Genomic DNA, 17,547 nt, shown 5'->3' on the forward strand with positions numbered 1-17,547 from the left:
GTGCTGACATTATATATTTCATGTTTACCCAGTTATACATTTTGATGTTATCTAACAAACTGACAATCTCTACATACCTAACCAATTCCCTGTTTTTACTTTACCCACCCCACCCCCCCCATTTTCCATTTTTCTTTATTTCTTTTGTTTTCTGCCTTTTCACTTTTCCATTCTAATATTCTGGCAGACTAGAATTTAATAAACATTTGATGAGTGAATGAATGAATGAATGGGTATGTGAATGTGTGTGTGCATCCATGCGTGCCCTGTTGCTCAGTAGTGTCTTGACTCTCTGTGACCCCATGGACTTTAGCCAGCCAGACTCTTCTGTGGCACTTTCCAGCAGGAATACTGGAGTGGGTTGTTATTTCCTCCTCCAGTGGATCTTTCACACACGGGAATTGAACCCAGTCTCTGGCGTCTCTGTGTTGGCAGGGGTGTTCTTTACCACTAGCGCTTCCTGGGAAGCTCTCTGTTATTCTTTAATGCTACAAAGAATAATTTAGGCATATAGCTTTTCAATTTGTGAGTGGTGGTTCTTTCTAGAACTATCTTGCAGAGAGGAGATAGACTATCCAAAGGATTCTCTTCATGGTCTTAAATATTTTATTTATTTAAAAGACTGTATTAAAAAATTACTAACTCTGTAAAGTAATAGATGTTAACAAAACTTACCGTGGCAATCATTCAGAATAATATATATCTAATTATTATTGTTGTATATTATAATACATCATTATATGTCAATTATATCTCATTTAAACTAGGAAAAAAAGAAACGCCAACTCCTCCACCCTACAACATATATATCTATATATTATATAATTATTATATTAATTATATAAAATTAAGAGCCAGACATCCTGGAATGCGAAGTCAAGTGGGCCTTAGGAAGCATCACTATGAGCAAATCTAGTGGAGGTGATGGAATTACAGTTGAACTATTTCAAGTCCTAAAAGATGATGCTGTGAAAGTGCTGCATTCAATGTGCCAGCAAATCTGGAAAACTCAGAAGTGGCCACAGGACTGGGAAAGGTCAGGTTTCATTGCAATCCCAAAGAAAGGCGATGCCAAAGAATGCTCAAACTACCACACAATTGCACTCATCTTACATGCTTGCAAAGTAATGCTCAAAATTCTCCAAGCCAGTCTTCAACAGTACGTGAACCATGAACTTCCAGATGGTCAAACTGGATTTAGAAAAGGCAGAGGAACCAGAGATCAAATTGCTAACATCTGCTGGATCATCAAAAAATCAGGAGAGTTCCAGAAAAACATCTACTTTTGCTTTATTGACTATACCAAAGTCTTTGACTCGGTGGATCACAACAAGCTGTGGAAAATTCTTAAAGAGATGGGAATACCAGACCACCTGACCTGCGCCCTGAGAAATCTGTATGCAGGTCTAGAAGCAACAGTTAGAACTGAACATGGAACAACAGAATGGTTCCAAATAGGAAAAGGGGTACCTCAAGGCTGTATATTGTCACCCTGCTTATTTAACTTATATGCAGAGTACATCATGAGAAATGCTTGACTGGATGAAGCACAAGCTGGAATCAAGATTGCCGGGAGAAATATCAATAATCTCATATATGCAGATGACACCACCCTGATGGCACAAAGCAAAGAAGAACTAAAGAGCCTCTTGATGAAAGTGAAAGATGAGAGTGAAAAAGGTGGTTTAAAACTCAACATTCAGAAAACTAACTGAGTGACTGAACTGAACTGAACTGACCTGAATTTTACTTACTCAATTAGGACGTTGCTTTATAAGGGAAAAGCAATTCAGGATCAGTTCAGTTTAGTCACTCAGTGTGTCCGACTCTTTGCGACCACAGCATGCTAGGCCTCCCTGTCCTTCAACAACTCCCGGAGTCCACCCAAACCTGTGTCCATTGAGTTGGTGATGCCATCCAATCATCTCATCCTCTGTCATCCCCTTCTCCTCCTGCCCTCAATCTTTCCCAGCATCAGGGTCTTTTCAAATGAATCAACTCTTCACATCAGGTGACCAAAGTATTGGAGTTTCAGCTTCAACATCAGTCCTTCCAATGAATACCCAGGACTGATCTCCTTTAGGATGGACTGGTTGGATCGCCTTGCAGTCCAGGGTATTCTCAAGTCTTCTCCAACAGCACAGTTCAAAAGCATCCATTCTTTGGTGCTCAGCTTTCTTTATAGTCCAACTCTCACATCTATACATGACCATTGGAAAAACCATAGCCTTGACTAGGTGGGCCTTTGTTGACAAAGTAATGTCTCTGCTTTTTAATATGCTGTCTAGGTTGGTCATAACTTTCCTTCCAAGGAGTAAGCGTCTTTTAATTTCATGGCTGTAATCACCATCTGCAGTGATTTTGGAGCCCAGAGAAATAAAGCCAGCCACTGTTTCCACTGTTTCCCTATCTATTTGCCATGAAGTGATGGGACCGGATGCCATGATCTTAGTTTTCTGAATGTTGAGCTTTAAGCCAACTTTTTCACCCTCTTCTTTCACTTTCATTGAGAGGCTCTTTAGTTCTTCTTCACTTTCTGCCATAAGGGTGGTGTCATCTGCATATCTGAGGTTATTGATATTTCTCCCAGCAATCTTCATTCCAGCTTGTGCTTCTTCCAACCCAGCGTTTCTCATGATGTACTCTTCATATAAGTTAAATAAGCAGGGTGACAATATACAGCCTTGACGTACTCCTTTTCCTATTTGGAAATAGTCTGTTGTCCCATGTCCAGTTCTAACTGTTGCTTCCTGGCCTGCATACAGGTTTCTCAAGAGGCAGGTCAGGTGGTCTGATATTCCCATCTCTTGAAGAATTTTCCACAGTTTATTGTGATCCACTGAGTCAGAGGCTTTGGCATAGTCAATAAAGTAGAAATGGATGTTTTTCTGGGACTCTCTTGTTTTTTTGATGATCTAGTGGATGTTGGCAATTTGATCTCTGGTTCTTCTGCCTTTTCTAAAACCAGCTTGAACATCTGGAAGTTCGCGGTTCACGTATTGTTGAAGCCTGTCTTGGAGAATTTTGAGCATTACTTTACTAGCTTGTGAGATGAGTGCAATTGTGCGGTAGTTTGAGCCTTCTTTGGCATTGCCTTTCTTTGGCATTCAGGATTAATCGTCATTAAATCATATTAAGAAACTCCAAAATGCTTAACAGAATTGAGTGAGAATTCCTAAATACCTACCTTGAGTTAGTCCCAGGTTTAAGGCACTTGTAGGCTGAGTCACAAAGAATGCCGCTCTTAGGCTTTGTTTTCCTTCCATATAAGAAATATAAGAATTAGCTATGATTCCTCAAGCTTTGTAGTGCTACTCTGTTACCATGGAAGAAAAAATATTCCCAGTCTGTAAATAAATTTGAGGTCTTTGAGTTCTACAGAATGATACCATTTCTTCATTTAGAATTTCTTGGCTTGCATTGTGTTTGGGGTATATGACATAAACTGTTTCCCAAACTTAATTGACCACAGAACCCCTCCTTTAATACCTGCTGATCTTATATCTCTACAGAACACCTTTGGCACATATGGACCTGAAGTGGTGTTTTCAAATGGTAGGACAAGATTCATAAATGATAGTAGGGAAATTTATGTGGGAGGTTGCAATCAGAATTTACATGTACACATATGTATATACATAAGATTAGTACATCACATATAGTGGGGTATTGTTTTCTAGGAAAAATAAAATGATTTTTCTCCCAAGGTATGAGTGTATCCTAAAAGTTCAGAGGTAGAAACGGACATTTCAAAACAGTGCTCCTACCAGACGAAAAACAAAACAACACAAAAATAACAGCCGATTTGACATGAAGAATGCCAGCATAAACATTAAAATATCGTGTTCAAATAACCAGGCCACATTAAGTTTATTTAGCAATCACTTATGTTGATTCCTATGTTGCAACACTATTGTGAACCTTTTATAAATGTTAATTAAGTTGGTCCTCATAATAACCCTGTGCTATTATTATTCCCGTTTTATGAATGAGAAACATGAGGTGCTTGCTAACATTCTGTCTGATACCATGAACTGTAAAATCAGAAAGTGGCAGTAATAATTACTCTAGTATGTATAGCTTTGACCTCATGTTTAACAGTGGTCATTAAAAACCAAAAAGAGAAGTCAACCATATAATATTAGAGTGGGTATCATGCCAGGTATTCTTTATTGCCCCATAGTAATGGGGTTGAGGGACATAGCAAGTTATGCTCAGCTGCTGGAATGATCTGCTTGATGGCTCTTAAAATATGACAGTTGTCCAAAACATGGATAAAACTTCTTCAGATACTGCTTGCCAGCCATCCTTAGTAAGAAATATTTTTGTTTGATAATAAAGTGTTTCACTAATGTCAGGATTACTCCTCTTGTTGGTTTTGTGTCTGTCTGCTCTGAAAGCAGTATAAAACTTTGATAAAAGTAACAGTTCTCACAAACTGTACTGTGTACATAGTGACATGCTGAGTTGGCCACAGGTGAGGAAGAAAACAGTGTTTAGGACATACTACCCCAAAATACGACTCTTGGCATGTTGGATATTCTTTTTATTGAAGTATAGGGGTTGGAAAGATCTCCTGGAGGAGGGAATGGCTACCCACTCCAGTATCTGTGCCTAGAGAATTCCATGGACAGAGAATCCTGGCTGGCCACAGCCCATAGGATCGCAAAAAGTCTGACATGACTGAGCGACTAACACTACTACTGCTACGACTCTAGTTGATTTACAGGGGCTTCTCAGTTGGTTCTGTGGTAGAGAAATCGCCTGCCAGTGCAGGGGATGCTAGTTTTGATCCCTGGGTCAGAAAGATCCGCTGGAGAAGGAAATGGCAACCCACTCTAGTATTCTTGCCTGGGAAACCCCACAGAGGACCCTGGTGGGCTACAGACTCAACAACAACAGTTGATTTCCAGTGTTGTGTTAATTTCTATGATACAGCAAAGTGACTCAGGTTTTCACACATATATATTCTTTTTCATATTGTTTTCCATTATGGTTGATCACAGGATATTGAGTATTGTTCCCTGTGCTATATAGTAGGACATTTGGTGTTGGCATTTGACTGTTTTAAACTGAAGGAGTTTGAGAAGTGGCTTTGGCGTCAAGGGCTCTCTGACCGTCCCCTGATGCGGGCTCATGACCCTGGTGCGCCCTGGAGGGAAGGAGCATCCATATTTCCTAAGACACCAAATGTGTGCTCATTTGCTCAGTCATCTCCGACTCTCTGTCATCCTTTGCACTGTGTAGCTTGCCAGGCTTCTCTTTCCATGGGATTTTTCAGGCAAGAATACTGGAGTGGGTTGCCTTTTTCCTCCTTTCAGGGATCTTCCCAGCCTAGGGATCAAACCCGCGTCTCCTGTATCTCCTGCATTGCAGACGGGTTATTTACCCACTGAGCTGTTAAGACACCAGGAGATATCTGAATTAAGAGGTTTTGCCAGGTTTCCCCCAGTCCACTACCCTTGCCTCATATCCTTCTGTCCTGTCACCTTTTTCATGACTTTGTGCTCTTCATCACACATAGTATAAAAAAATGCTCAGATTTTACTACTTTGTTTGGTTTTCATTTCCTTATGAAGGCTTTTGTGTCATGTAAAGCTTATATTAAATAAATCTGTGCTTCTGTCTTGTCTTGCCCTGGCTGAGAATTGAACAGGACAGAGAAAAAAAGACTTTTCCCCTGCTCCTCAACAAAGGAAACTGGCATTCTCTAAGAAAGTTAATATTTTTTCCTCGACTGCCCCAGAGCTGTTGAGAAACACATTTTATTTCTAAAGAAGTTATTTGATTCACTTAGGAGAGAAGCTAAACTCATGAGCCTTGTGACTTTATACTGTAGTGTGGTTCTCATTTCAGTGATGTTAACCTAGTAGTGGGTCTCCACAGGGTTAATGGTGTCTCCCAGGAGACATTTGGCAATATCTGGACACAGTTTTGATTGTCACATCTGGGAGGGTGCTGTTGGCACCTAGAGGGTAGAGGCCAGGGATGCTGCTTAAACAGGCTGCAGTGCATAGTATAGTTCCTCAGAGGAAAGAATTTACTAGCTGTGAGGGCAAATAGTGCTACAGTTGAGAAAGCCTGCTTTGGAGAAATTAGATGCAGTTCAGTGTTAGTGAACCATCTTGGTTTTAACTAGGGACAGTAGAATTCAACTCCTTGATTATATTAATTTTTTTTTTTTTCTTCATTGCAGTTTCATATCCAGTTGCAGATTTTAGTTGGCAGGGGATAGAATCCTGCAGTGGTGAGGAGAGGTGAAAAACAATGTCAGTTGCCTGGAAAATCATAATATTTGTAGAGTTTCTCTAATTGTTGAACTTTGGAATAACAGGAGGTTGTTTGGGGTTTGGAATTTGTGTGTTGGTAGAGATCTGCTGAAATACATGCTACAAACAAACTAAATCATGGTTAAAAATTTCAGGTTGTCCCTGTGTTGGGTAGTGTGACAACTGTTTTGCTTTTGACAATGACTTATTTTGCTTACTCATGATAGTCAATAAAATTCAAAATCTTACTCATTTTAATGATGTAGTAAAATAACTGGACTCCCTAATTCTTTCTTTAAGCATGATGCAAGGTCTTTGGCACCACTGACTTGATGGACATGAATTTGGGCAAGCTCCCGGTATTGGTGATGGACAGGGAAGCCTGGTGTGCTGCAGTTCATGGAGTTGCAAGGAATCAGACAGGACTGAGTGACTGAACTGAGCTGAAAGTCTTTGAGTGGGCATTCCTAAGAGTTGCTTTCCTTGTGAGCTCTGCTTTGTTTGGGATAAAGAGAAGTAGGATGTAGGGAGCTTCCTGAGTGTGACTCTGGTACTGTGACACCTTCCCTCCCTGATGATCTCCTAGCCCAGCTCCTGGTACTTGGTTACCAGTAATGTGAAAGTTCTGTTACTAAGGTGCAAAAGGGTAGAATTGACAACAGGCAAATTATAGCTTGTACTGCACTGATATTTCAAGATTCTTCTTCTTTTTTTTTTTAAATTTCACTAAAAATTTGTCTTTCTCATGTTTTCTTCCTTTATCTGAGAGACTATAAATTGATCCAGAAACCCGGTAATATTTTGAGTGGCCATTTATCAAGTGGCTACAGTGTGCCTACTGATGTTCAAAGAATATGAGGAATGTCAGTTCTGCTTCCAGATCCTCATTAGCCCTGAACTACTTGATACTGTGACTGCTTCAGTCTTTTTACTCCCCAGATCAATCATCCTTTCCTTTCTTGTAGGGTCTGTGATGTGGATGATACATTCTAGGGAAGATCAGAGGGGCTAGTCTGAGTGATGGCCAAGTAGGAGTTGGTGTTTTATGTGGCCCTTGTTACTCCTACTTAATAATTTACATGGGCACATCTTTTAACATCCACCATTGAAATATTTTCTCTGCAGTTAGAAAACAAACCATCTTTAAGACCCTTTGACTCTCTTTCTTTGGTATACTTTCAAATTATTTAGTCTGTCTGTGAGTAATTCAAGATCAGTTGTCTACATTTAGCTGTTTGTAATTTGTTTAGAATTATCATTGGTGATCTGTCTGGTTATTGATCCCCTCCCCACCCCCAACCCAGTGTTTAAACATGAAATACTGTGAAATACAGATGGTAAAATGTAATTTGTATATATTTTTAATAGTAAAGATTACACAGTTTGCTGTTATAGAGGTCTTTGTGCCGATAGTCATAAAATGTGGGAGCCTACAGGACTTGAAAAAGGCAATTAAAAAAGAGAGGAAATAAAAAGATTTCATGTCCAACTAGGGGGCCACAGTAAGTTCAAAAGAGTATATTTCATGGATGATCTGAGTGTCTCAGTTTCTGCATAAACAGTCTACTTATTTTAAATTAATCTACATTAATTTACAACTATAAGTAGATTGATTTATGTTTTTCTCTTCAGCTGCATAATCAATCACAAAGGAATTACTAATGCTAGTGTTCACTCTATGAGCATAGGGTCTCCTAAATTAATGAGTTAAACAGGACAGGATGTAATAGCCTGAGAGTGTTCTTGCTGTTTACCTCCAGTGGCTGCATCCTCTGTTCGTTTTTTTTTTAAAATGCCCCTCCCTCTGCTACCAAGGCTGAGCTCTGGCAGCCTACCATAATAAAATGATTTCAGTGATGTGGTCTCATTTCAGGAAATGTTTAATGAGTCTCAGGAAAACTATAAATAAATCTTATGTCACTGTTACACCAAAGAACAAGGACATCTTGAGGCCTGAGATAATTAGGATGTCCCACCTACGTACATTACAAGCAGCCTGCATTTAAAGGGGTGCGTGTTTGACACTTGTTTTAATTTATTCCATTCGGGGCTTTAAATTGTTTTGTCTAAATGCTGAAAGGGGAAAAATAACAAGTCTCCATGAATATGGCTAGTGGTGAGGTTTTCCTTTTGAACGATGTCATCTTAAGACTGGAGACATTCAGAGATTGTCCCTCCTGTCCCAGCCTCTATGTAGTACTTGAATCACCCGGAGCAGGTAAGTGAGAACAGAGCCTTTGTTAATGTTCTTAAAGAAGCAAGTTGTACAATTTTCCCCAAGTAACACTTTAGTTAACTAAGCTAAATTGGAAGATATTGCTGCTTTCCATGAATCAAGTTCTTTATTTCTCATGGTAGCTCTATTTTTATTTGTACCATGGATAATTGAAAAAACATTGGCAGTAGCTTGAAGATTGTCTTCCTTGTGTGTATTTGAAGTTGAGAGCAAGGATGATCATATTGACATTTAATGTGGAATATATTCTCTTAAGGTCAAATGTGTGTGTGCTCTGTCGTGTCTGACTGTTTGTGGCCCCATGGATTGTAGCCTTTCAGGCTCCTCTGTCCATGGAATTTTCTAGGCAAGAATACTGGACTAGGTTGCCATTTCCTACTTCAGGAGATCTTCCCGACCCAGGGATCAAAGTCATGTCTCTTGCATCTCCTACATTAGCAGGCGGATTCTTTGCCACTGCACCACTTGGGAAGCCCCCTTAAGGTCTAGGTGTGTAGTTAAATAGTTCATCCTTAGAAAAATATTATTTTGGCCATATTCCTTTGATTCTGGCAATTGCTGTTAAAAAAAAACTAAATATATAAATAAAATTAAATAAAAAATAAAGAGCTGCCATATTCTTTTTTCATTGAATTGACTGGGAGGCTGACTTCACCTATTTAAAACTCTTTTGGGCTAAAGTAATCATCAAACTGAAGAATGTCCTTTAGGGAAAATTCTTTTTAATTTTGATGTAATTTCATTATCTCTCTCTTTACCCGTCTTTGATTGAGACCTCACCCTTTGCAATAGCACTCCTATTTATCAGAAGTGAAGTTGGAAATAAAAATAAAATAAAATAAAATTTATGACTTAAAAGTTCTATTTAGCAGGTGAGGGATAGTGAATCCTGGGTGGTGCTTATTTGAAGCAGTCCATACAGTAGACGCTCATGCAGACAGGTCATTCACACTGCAGAGGCTGCCTGAGGCCGGGTGGTTGGCCCAACATCCACATGTTGACCTGCCTGGGGAGACAGCTCCAGAGACAGTCTCCCTCTCTCCCTGTAGGCAGTCAGGCCACCTCCAGGAAAAAGCTGACTTCTAAACAATTTCCTGGTGAGCCAGCTGGGGAAGGAGGGGATTTCCTTAGCTGAACACTGTGCCCTGCCATTCAAAACAGACAAAGCTGGGGAGCCTGGGAAATAGGAGGGAAAAGGGCAAAGGAGGGGCAGGGAGGGGCAGGCTGAGGTCTGCAAATTGGTTGAAAGCATTTTTAAGGTATTTGGCTGCCATCCTTTTGACAGCTCTTGGTGATCTCCAGCGACCATAACTTGCTGTTGGAATTTAGATTCCAGAAAACAGACCATCTTCTCTTTTGCTAGTTTACTTCCCTGATGAGATTCTCTGCCTGGTATAAGCACATGGGTATCAATTTGCTTTTGGTCTCTTTACAAACTGTCTCATTGTTGGGATGAAAGATACCATCTATAGAGAAAGTTAGGGAGAGAATTTTTTTTTAAAGCGATTTGACTCAAATTTTGCTAAATTTTTGGCCTGCAGGATAGATAAAACTTCTTTGCTGTATTCATGAGTTGGCACCATGGTGTGGTAAGCCTTTTGGTGTCTCTGAGTACCACTGTCACTTCTGAGACCTTCTCTTTGTTCCCATATTTGCCATTTAAAGACAAGGCTTTTTGGAGAGCCCTTCTTCTGTGGCTAGTCTAACAGGTTAAAATGAACCCATCTCCCAGATGAAAAATAATATATGTAACTATCTAAGAATTGATTTGTAGTCATCCTGCTGCAGATTGCAGACATCTAATGAAACACGAATGAGCTCTGATTCTGCCTTTTGTTTTTGTTTTTGTTTTTTGTTCTTTTGCATTTCATAATCCATTCCGTCTCTCCTACCACCTTTACAAGATTTTTCAGCTCCTGGAAATCTTGTTGGCCTGGGCACTGTGTCTGTGGTACTCACAGATTATGTTACTCTATTCTAAAAACCCATCCATGTCTTATTATTGATTTCAGACTGAATTTCAAAGTCTTTTACCTGGTCCTGTGTAATCTGGCTTCTTTCTATTTGCTAACAAAATCCCCAAAGCTTAGTAACTTAAAAAAAAAAATCAAAAAACAAGAATTTTTATTTCTTATGATTTTTTGAGTTGACCAGATGGTAGTTGGGCTAATTTCACCTGGACTCACTCATCTGATGTGGTCATTTGGAGGGGTAACTGAGCTCTGGAAGGTCCCAGCTCATCTCCATCACGTGTTTGGTATTTGGTTCTGGTTGTCTGCTGGGGCACCTTGCTTCTCTTCCAGGTGGCCCCTTTGCCTCCATTAGCTTAGACTGGCTTCCTTACCTGGTGGTTTTGGGACAGCATTCCAAAGCAGTGAAAGTGGATATGGCAAGGTCTCTTGACTTACCTGGTGCTTTGGGGACAGCATTCCAAAGGAGTGAAAGTGGATATAGCAAGGTCTCTTGGGGCCCAGACTAATAGAGGTCACACAGTGTTACCTTCACCACATTTATTGGTCAAAGCAGATCCCAGGCTGGCCAGAATTTAAAGGGTGAGGAAACAGACTTCTCTTCTTGCTGGGACTTGTTGCAGAGAATTTACTCTGCTAAACCATTCAGCATTTCTCCTTTCTCACTTGCCCCCTTTCATTGCATGTTTTAGTCTCTTTCTTTCAGTTCCTTAAACTCATCTTATTTTCTAGCTTTTGGCCTTCAAACATATATGTCTGTCCACCTGGAATATACTTTCTTGCCTGTTTCGCCCCACTCCCACCCCCACCCCGTTAATGTATTTGGTACTAAACGCATAGTTTAGTTTTTAACTTCATTATCCTTACTAGAGTTATTTTATTTTTTTCTTTCCTGATAAACTGGAAACTGTCAGAGATCAGGATTGGTGTCTGTCTTGTTCTTACTCTGTGTCCAGCACAGTGACTGGCTTATAATAGCTACTGTTAGATAAATATTTATGGAATCACAAGATCAAATTGGTGTAGATTCCTTATTGTTGTTTGCTCACAAGATGATTTTGAAGTTCCCCTTGGAATCCTACCTCTTACCCACTCTAAAAGTTTTTTATTTTTTTTCCCTTCTCAGCCCAGCAATCTAGCATCAAGATGATAGCCCAGTTGAAGAGGTACTTGGTTGTGGAGTAATTAAGGTGGAAACCTTTTTCTTTAAGAGTCATTAGAGCTGTTAAATCACTTGCTAGCCTCAAATGAATGTTTGGAAGAAGTCCTACCTGTAGTCCATAAAATAGGTGGTTAAAAATGTGAAGTTAAGCTAAGCTTTTGTTTGTAAAGAGTGGAGAATGGCTTTCCCTAGCTCAGCCACCCTATTAGTTCTTCCTTTTCTGAATCTGTACTATACTTAGAATCAGTGCACTAATTGCTCTCTAATTATGTCATGTGCAAGTCTCAACCTCTCACCTAGAATCAACTTTTTGAAGGAATAGGAGTGTATTTCATACCTCATTTATTTTCTTCACAGTGCATACTATCATAAATAATTAATAGACTCTGGCTCAGCCAAAACATCCTCCTTCTTTCTTCTTTTGCTCCAAGCATTAGATTTAGTGTTAAGAGTTTCAGCGAATATATTTTCTAATCTAGTCAGTTGTAGTAGCTAGTCTCCAAGACAACCCTCCCCCCTCCCCCTGACCTCAGCAGTTCTTACCTCCTTGTATTTATGTCCATGTATAGTCTCTTCCCACACCAAATTATACCGACATTTGAGCCAGGCCAGTATGGTGGAATAAAAGACATTGTGGCTTCCGGTATACTTTTTTTGATCACTTGCTGTGAGGTAAGCCAGTTGCCACTTTAGGACATGCAAACAGTCTTTGAGAATTGTCCATGTGGTCGATTGGACTATGACGTGAGGAACCCAGGTCTCTTGCCAACAGCCATATGAGTTAGCATCTTAGAAGCAGATCCTCTAGCCTCCATCAGGCCTTCAGATGACTGGTCAACATCCTGACTGCACAAACATGAGGGACTGAGCCAGAGCCATGTAGCTATTTCCAAATCCTGACCCATAGAAATGGTAAATATTGAGATAATTCATGTCTCTTGTTATTTTAGGCTTGTTACATGTTGAGTAGTGTGTTACATGGAAATAGAGAGGTATATATTGGCCATTTTGCATTCTCTCTGGACTCTAAGAAATGAATGTGGCCTTTGTCTGTGACAAGATTGACTGAACTTTGCCCTGGAAAAGATACATAGTACATAACATATCTATTTATTGGAAGAAACGTAACTATAACTTTTCCTGGATACCCAGATTTCAGTGGAACGTTGGGTTAGATGCTACCTAGAGGTAGATGAGAAAATCGTGTCATCTTTCATATCATTCATACCTTATATGATCAAAACTTTGAAAAGATAGAAATGTCAAGTAAGTTAAGTCTGCTACAGGGTAGTATAGCATAGTGCTTTATTTAAACTTACGAATTGACTTTGGTGTCAAGTAAACAGCATGAGCAAAAAGGAAATTTTATATAGAAAATGTCTCATGGAGCCCCAGGTTAAGGATGGAGGCAGGTCTCATAAAGGATCTAGAACTGGAGTAGAAAATTGTAAGGACTCTTACTTCATCTCTTCTTGCTCTGAATATCTTTTTCTCTAGCTGGTCTTCCTCTGATTTTCCATTTACAAGGTGGCATTTGGAAGTCCTACAGCTCCCTTTATTATGTGACAGTTTTAGTTAAACAGAGACACCCTTCAAGTTTTCCCCAAAGAGAGAATTTGATTGGTAGAGTTTCAGCCAGATGCCCATTCCTGAGCCAATCAATCAGCCACTGCCCTAGGGGAGGAGCTGGAGTTGGGGACGGGACTGTGGGACTGCTTGTAGCATTTCCTATTAATGGTATAGGTATGTGGGGTGGGAGTTGGGTAGGGAGAGTAAGGATACTGTAGGGGGCGTTAAATTCTAAGGGAGCCTGTGGGACAGACAGAAACCTCAGAGGTATTTGCTCAGATAGGAGAGAACCAGTTTTAGAAAACATGATGTGTTATCTCAGCTTTGTGGGGCAGCGCATTCTCAGCCTGTCATTCTATAAAATGGTAGTTGATGATAAAACCCTAAATATAATTTCCCTCCTCTCCCTTATTCCTACTTAGATCCTGGGTTATAAATGTTACTACCAAGAACTTTAGTGAGAATGTAGTTTATTACCCATGTTAAAGGTCAAAACCAGAGACTGGTATCAATAATGTACTTTTATGACACCTATGAGGAAAGTCAGTGTTCTTGGCCATTCCAGATCATCACTTGTAAATACACATTTGAAAGAGTGTGAGGAGTGAAAACAAATACCCTTCTTCTAGTCCGTGTACACTTAAGCTTTGTCTGGGAATTTGGGCAAAACACACGCGGCAGTTCTGATGTTCTTAATTTGCCACATACATCTTAGAGTCAGGATGTCTAAAATACTTCCTCCTTAAAAAAAATAAAATAAAATACTTCCTCCTTGAACAATATAATGAAATAATTGGGATATGGCACTAGTTTCCAACAGGGCTTTCTCTGCGTTGTTTTAAACAGAATGGAAGAGAAAAATGAACAAGAAACTGACGTACTAGTCAGATTAAAAAGAGCAAGTTTGACGCATTCCTCGCTGAAAAAAATAGTTCATTGAGCTCTTCTGAAGTGTTTCTAAGCATTTGTGACTTCACAAGTTTAATTTACTGCGGTGTTTTTTTTTTTTTCTATTCAAAAATGCTTGCATGCATCAATCTCTTGATTTATCTGCGGAATATTTGGCATTTCCCAGTTTCAGTGAAGTATTTGGAGTAACGTATGTCATGGTAGGGCTTTCCTGGTGGCTCAGATGGTAAAGAGTCTGCCTGGAATGCAGGAGACGAGGTTTGATCCCTGGGTCAGGAAGATCCCTTGGAGATGGGAATGGCTACCCACTCCAGTATTCTTGCCTGGAGAATTCCATGGACAGAGGAGCCTGGTGGGCTACAGTCCAGTTCACAAAAGAGTCAGACATGACTTAGGAACTAATATTCCAATGGGGAGGGCTATTTTAAAACACTTGGTTTAGTTAGTGTCATAAGGCTTTTCTGTGAGCGTACATATATGCATACTCTAGTTACAATTCTGTTACAGTAAGCAGGAGCCCTTCCCAGGGCTCTAGAGCTCCTGTGTTACTTAGAAATGAATTGTCAGAGGAGATTTACGTGCTGATAAAACAGAAGACTTTTATTGGGAAGGGGCGCCTGTGCAGAGAACAGTAAGGCAAGGGAATCCAGGAGAACGACTCTGCCATGTGGCACACAGTCTCAGGTTTTATAGCAATGGGGTTACTTTCTGAATTGTCTCTGGCTGGTCATCTTGCTTGGCTCATGTCTGACTTCCTGGTGGCACACGCGTCTCTCAGCCAAGATGGATCAGCGAAAAGGACTCTGGAAGGTTGGTCATCTCCTTCTTTTGGCCTCTCCCAAATTCTCATGGCTAGTGTTCCTTATCGGGACCTCCTACTGTGGGACGGCTCAGGCAAGTAGTTATCACTTGCCTGGACAAGTTGTGTGGTTCCCTAACAGTACAATGAAAAGTCAGTTGTAAGAAAATATAGGTGGGGATTTTCCCTGTGCCATACATAAAATTGTGTTCAAATCCATTTTTAATGGTAGTGTTTTTTGTGCCCTTGGGAATAATGCATAACCTGTTTCTTATCCTATAATATTGGAGAAGGAAATGGCAACCCACTCCAGTATTCTTGCCTGGAAAATCACACGGATGGAGGAGCTTGGCGTGGTACATACCCCATGGGGTCACAAAGAGTTGGACACGACTGAGTGACTAACACACACATCCTGTAATATAACTTGAAAAGAAGTTGAGCAAACACAAGAATGCAAGTCATCTTTTTGATAAATACTTGGAGAAGCTGAAGGCCATAATCGGAAGAACCTAATGCTTATTTTAGATACAATATACATTTTTGTTATTCAGAGTTTGCTTTTAAAGAGTTTACACTGACATACTTTTAAGGGATTTACCCTGTAGAAAAGGTGTGAGGTCCACACGGGAGCATTTTTTCTTTTGCTGATGGAAAAAACTAACTTCATTTAATTGCTTGCCCAAAGCCACGAAGGTATTATTACATCAAAGAATGAACTAGAACCCTGGATTTCTGACTCGGTACACCTCCCATGTTACATCCCCTCAGCTTCGCATCCTAAATAATTCCCCTGACTTGGTTTCTGGACCAGGCCCCTTGGTTTGTGGTTTATGGTACCTTGTTTATAAGGATTTGTTTTCATTTTTTACTTTATAACTTTGACAGCATGAAAGGATCTTAGTTAAAGAACAGGTGAAATTGTCCAGTATCTTATACAGATTGCATTAAATTCTTGCTTTAAATATTTTGATTCCATTTCTTTGTAATGGTGGAGTTTTTGTCACCTTTTGTTACCACCAGTGGTAGAGAGGATACTTGTGTAAATGAGTTTTGAATCAGAATGAGGAGAAAGGATGAATGAAGTAAAGATAGCTTTCAGGACAGAGGCTCTACAAACAGGTTCATTGTCACAGGCTTTTTTCATTGAATGCTCTGCATACTCATTATCATTGCATCTCTGCAAACTGCTAATTGCATTATTTTCAGGGTGGGGTGGGGTGGGGTGGTGGTGGTGGTGGTGGGTGTCCTTTTCATTGTTTTGCCTGTAGGCTAGGATGGTAACACTGCAAGGTGTGGTTTTCCTTGTGTAATAGCTTTCATTGAAACTTTCTTATTTGGAAGGTAGGTTTTAAAAGGTGAAACTGCACCTTTTATATTTAAAAGGAGGCATCAGGACCATGGAAATCAGATCTAATGTAATTTGACATGTATCACAGAATTTTAGAATCTTGAGGGAGAAGGAAGCGTACAGCCAGCATATGCAGCCTGCTTGCTCCTGTGGCAGTGTTGGGGGTGCGGAGATGGGGACAGTGGAGATTGCTGTGCGCACAGCACACAATGAAATGAGTGCTCATAAAAATGAGTCAGTGGGACAACAATGCATTGATTGCATTTCATGTGCTTCTGACAAATGATGTCCATTTTGTGTTTAAACATGCTCCTGGGGCCACTTTGGAAAACTCTCTCACTGAAAGTTTGTCCTAAAGTTGCTCTTGCCCCTAATTCTGTCCTCAAATGTAATTAGTGGTATGCTGGTTAATGGTTATCAACCTGCTCAGGGCAGGGAGTGCTGGTTTGTAGTGTGCCAATTTCCACTGTGTAAATACACTTTGGCCAATGTTAAGTCACTAATGAAAAGACACTGAACACAGGATTGGGAAGAGCTGCACAGTTGGCTCCTTGACGTTAATATGAGTGGCTTCTGCCACCATTGAGCTCCATACACAGTAAATTATCATGACTGTAAATGAGAATGGATAATGGTTTACTGGGAACAAGAGTTTTAAAAGCTCTTTTACACACACACACACACACACACACACACACACACACACACACACACACTCTTACCTTATTTGAGCACCATCATAACTGGGAAATAAGTGTTATTACTTACCTCATTTTAATACAGTCTCTATTCCCAAATACTTGGATTCTCAACTTCTTTATAGTTATTTCTGTGAAACTTGAGGTTATCCAAGTATTTAGATTGTAGTTGCTTGTAAGTGGCAGATTCAAACCCATGTCTTTCTGATATCAGAATCTGCACAGAGTATCAGTGTAAAATACAAAATAAAATGAAAAGCTGATTGTATTCATCTAAGCATCTGCTTTCTGGTTGTATGCACCCACAATTCTAATAAAATAGCTCTTTCATTGATTGAGTTTATTGAGCATCTGTGTGTGTCAGTCATTGTTCTGGACACTCCTGGTGCATCTGTGAACAAAACAGTAAATATCCTCCCGTTTATGGAGGGAGCTAGACAACAGACTCATATAAAAGCAAGAAATTTGTGTGTTAGGAGGTGAAAATGCTGTGAAACAAAATAGAACAGAATGAAGGGGATTATGTATATTGAAGAGATTTGGGTTACTGTTTTAAATATGGGGATGTTATTCCTCACATGGCT

At 39.9% G+C, this 17,547-nt stretch overlaps 1 protein-coding gene and 1 long non-coding RNA gene across 14 annotated transcripts in view; one reads left to right on the forward strand and one right to left on the reverse strand.

The window, feature by feature from the left end:
- The window catches only part of MAGI1 (membrane associated guanylate kinase, WW and PDZ domain containing 1), a 635,987-nt gene that overhangs the window by 89,017 nt on the left and 529,423 nt on the right, over positions 1-17,547 (forward strand). The gene's annotated exons all lie outside the window — the stretch shown is intronic.
- On the reverse strand, positions 14,695-17,194 carry LOC110135046 (uncharacterized). Its single transcript, XR_002313226.2, has 2 exons — positions 17,034-17,194; positions 14,695-15,049 (listed from the first exon to the last, which is right to left on the reverse strand). It is a non-coding gene; the product is annotated as an uncharacterized lncRNA (long non-coding RNA).

This window comes from Odocoileus virginianus, chromosome 26, assembly GCF_023699985.2.
Source record: "Odocoileus virginianus isolate 20LAN1187 ecotype Illinois chromosome 26, Ovbor_1.2, whole genome shotgun sequence".
Taxonomy (NCBI): Eukaryota; Metazoa; Chordata; class Mammalia; order Artiodactyla; family Cervidae; genus Odocoileus; species Odocoileus virginianus.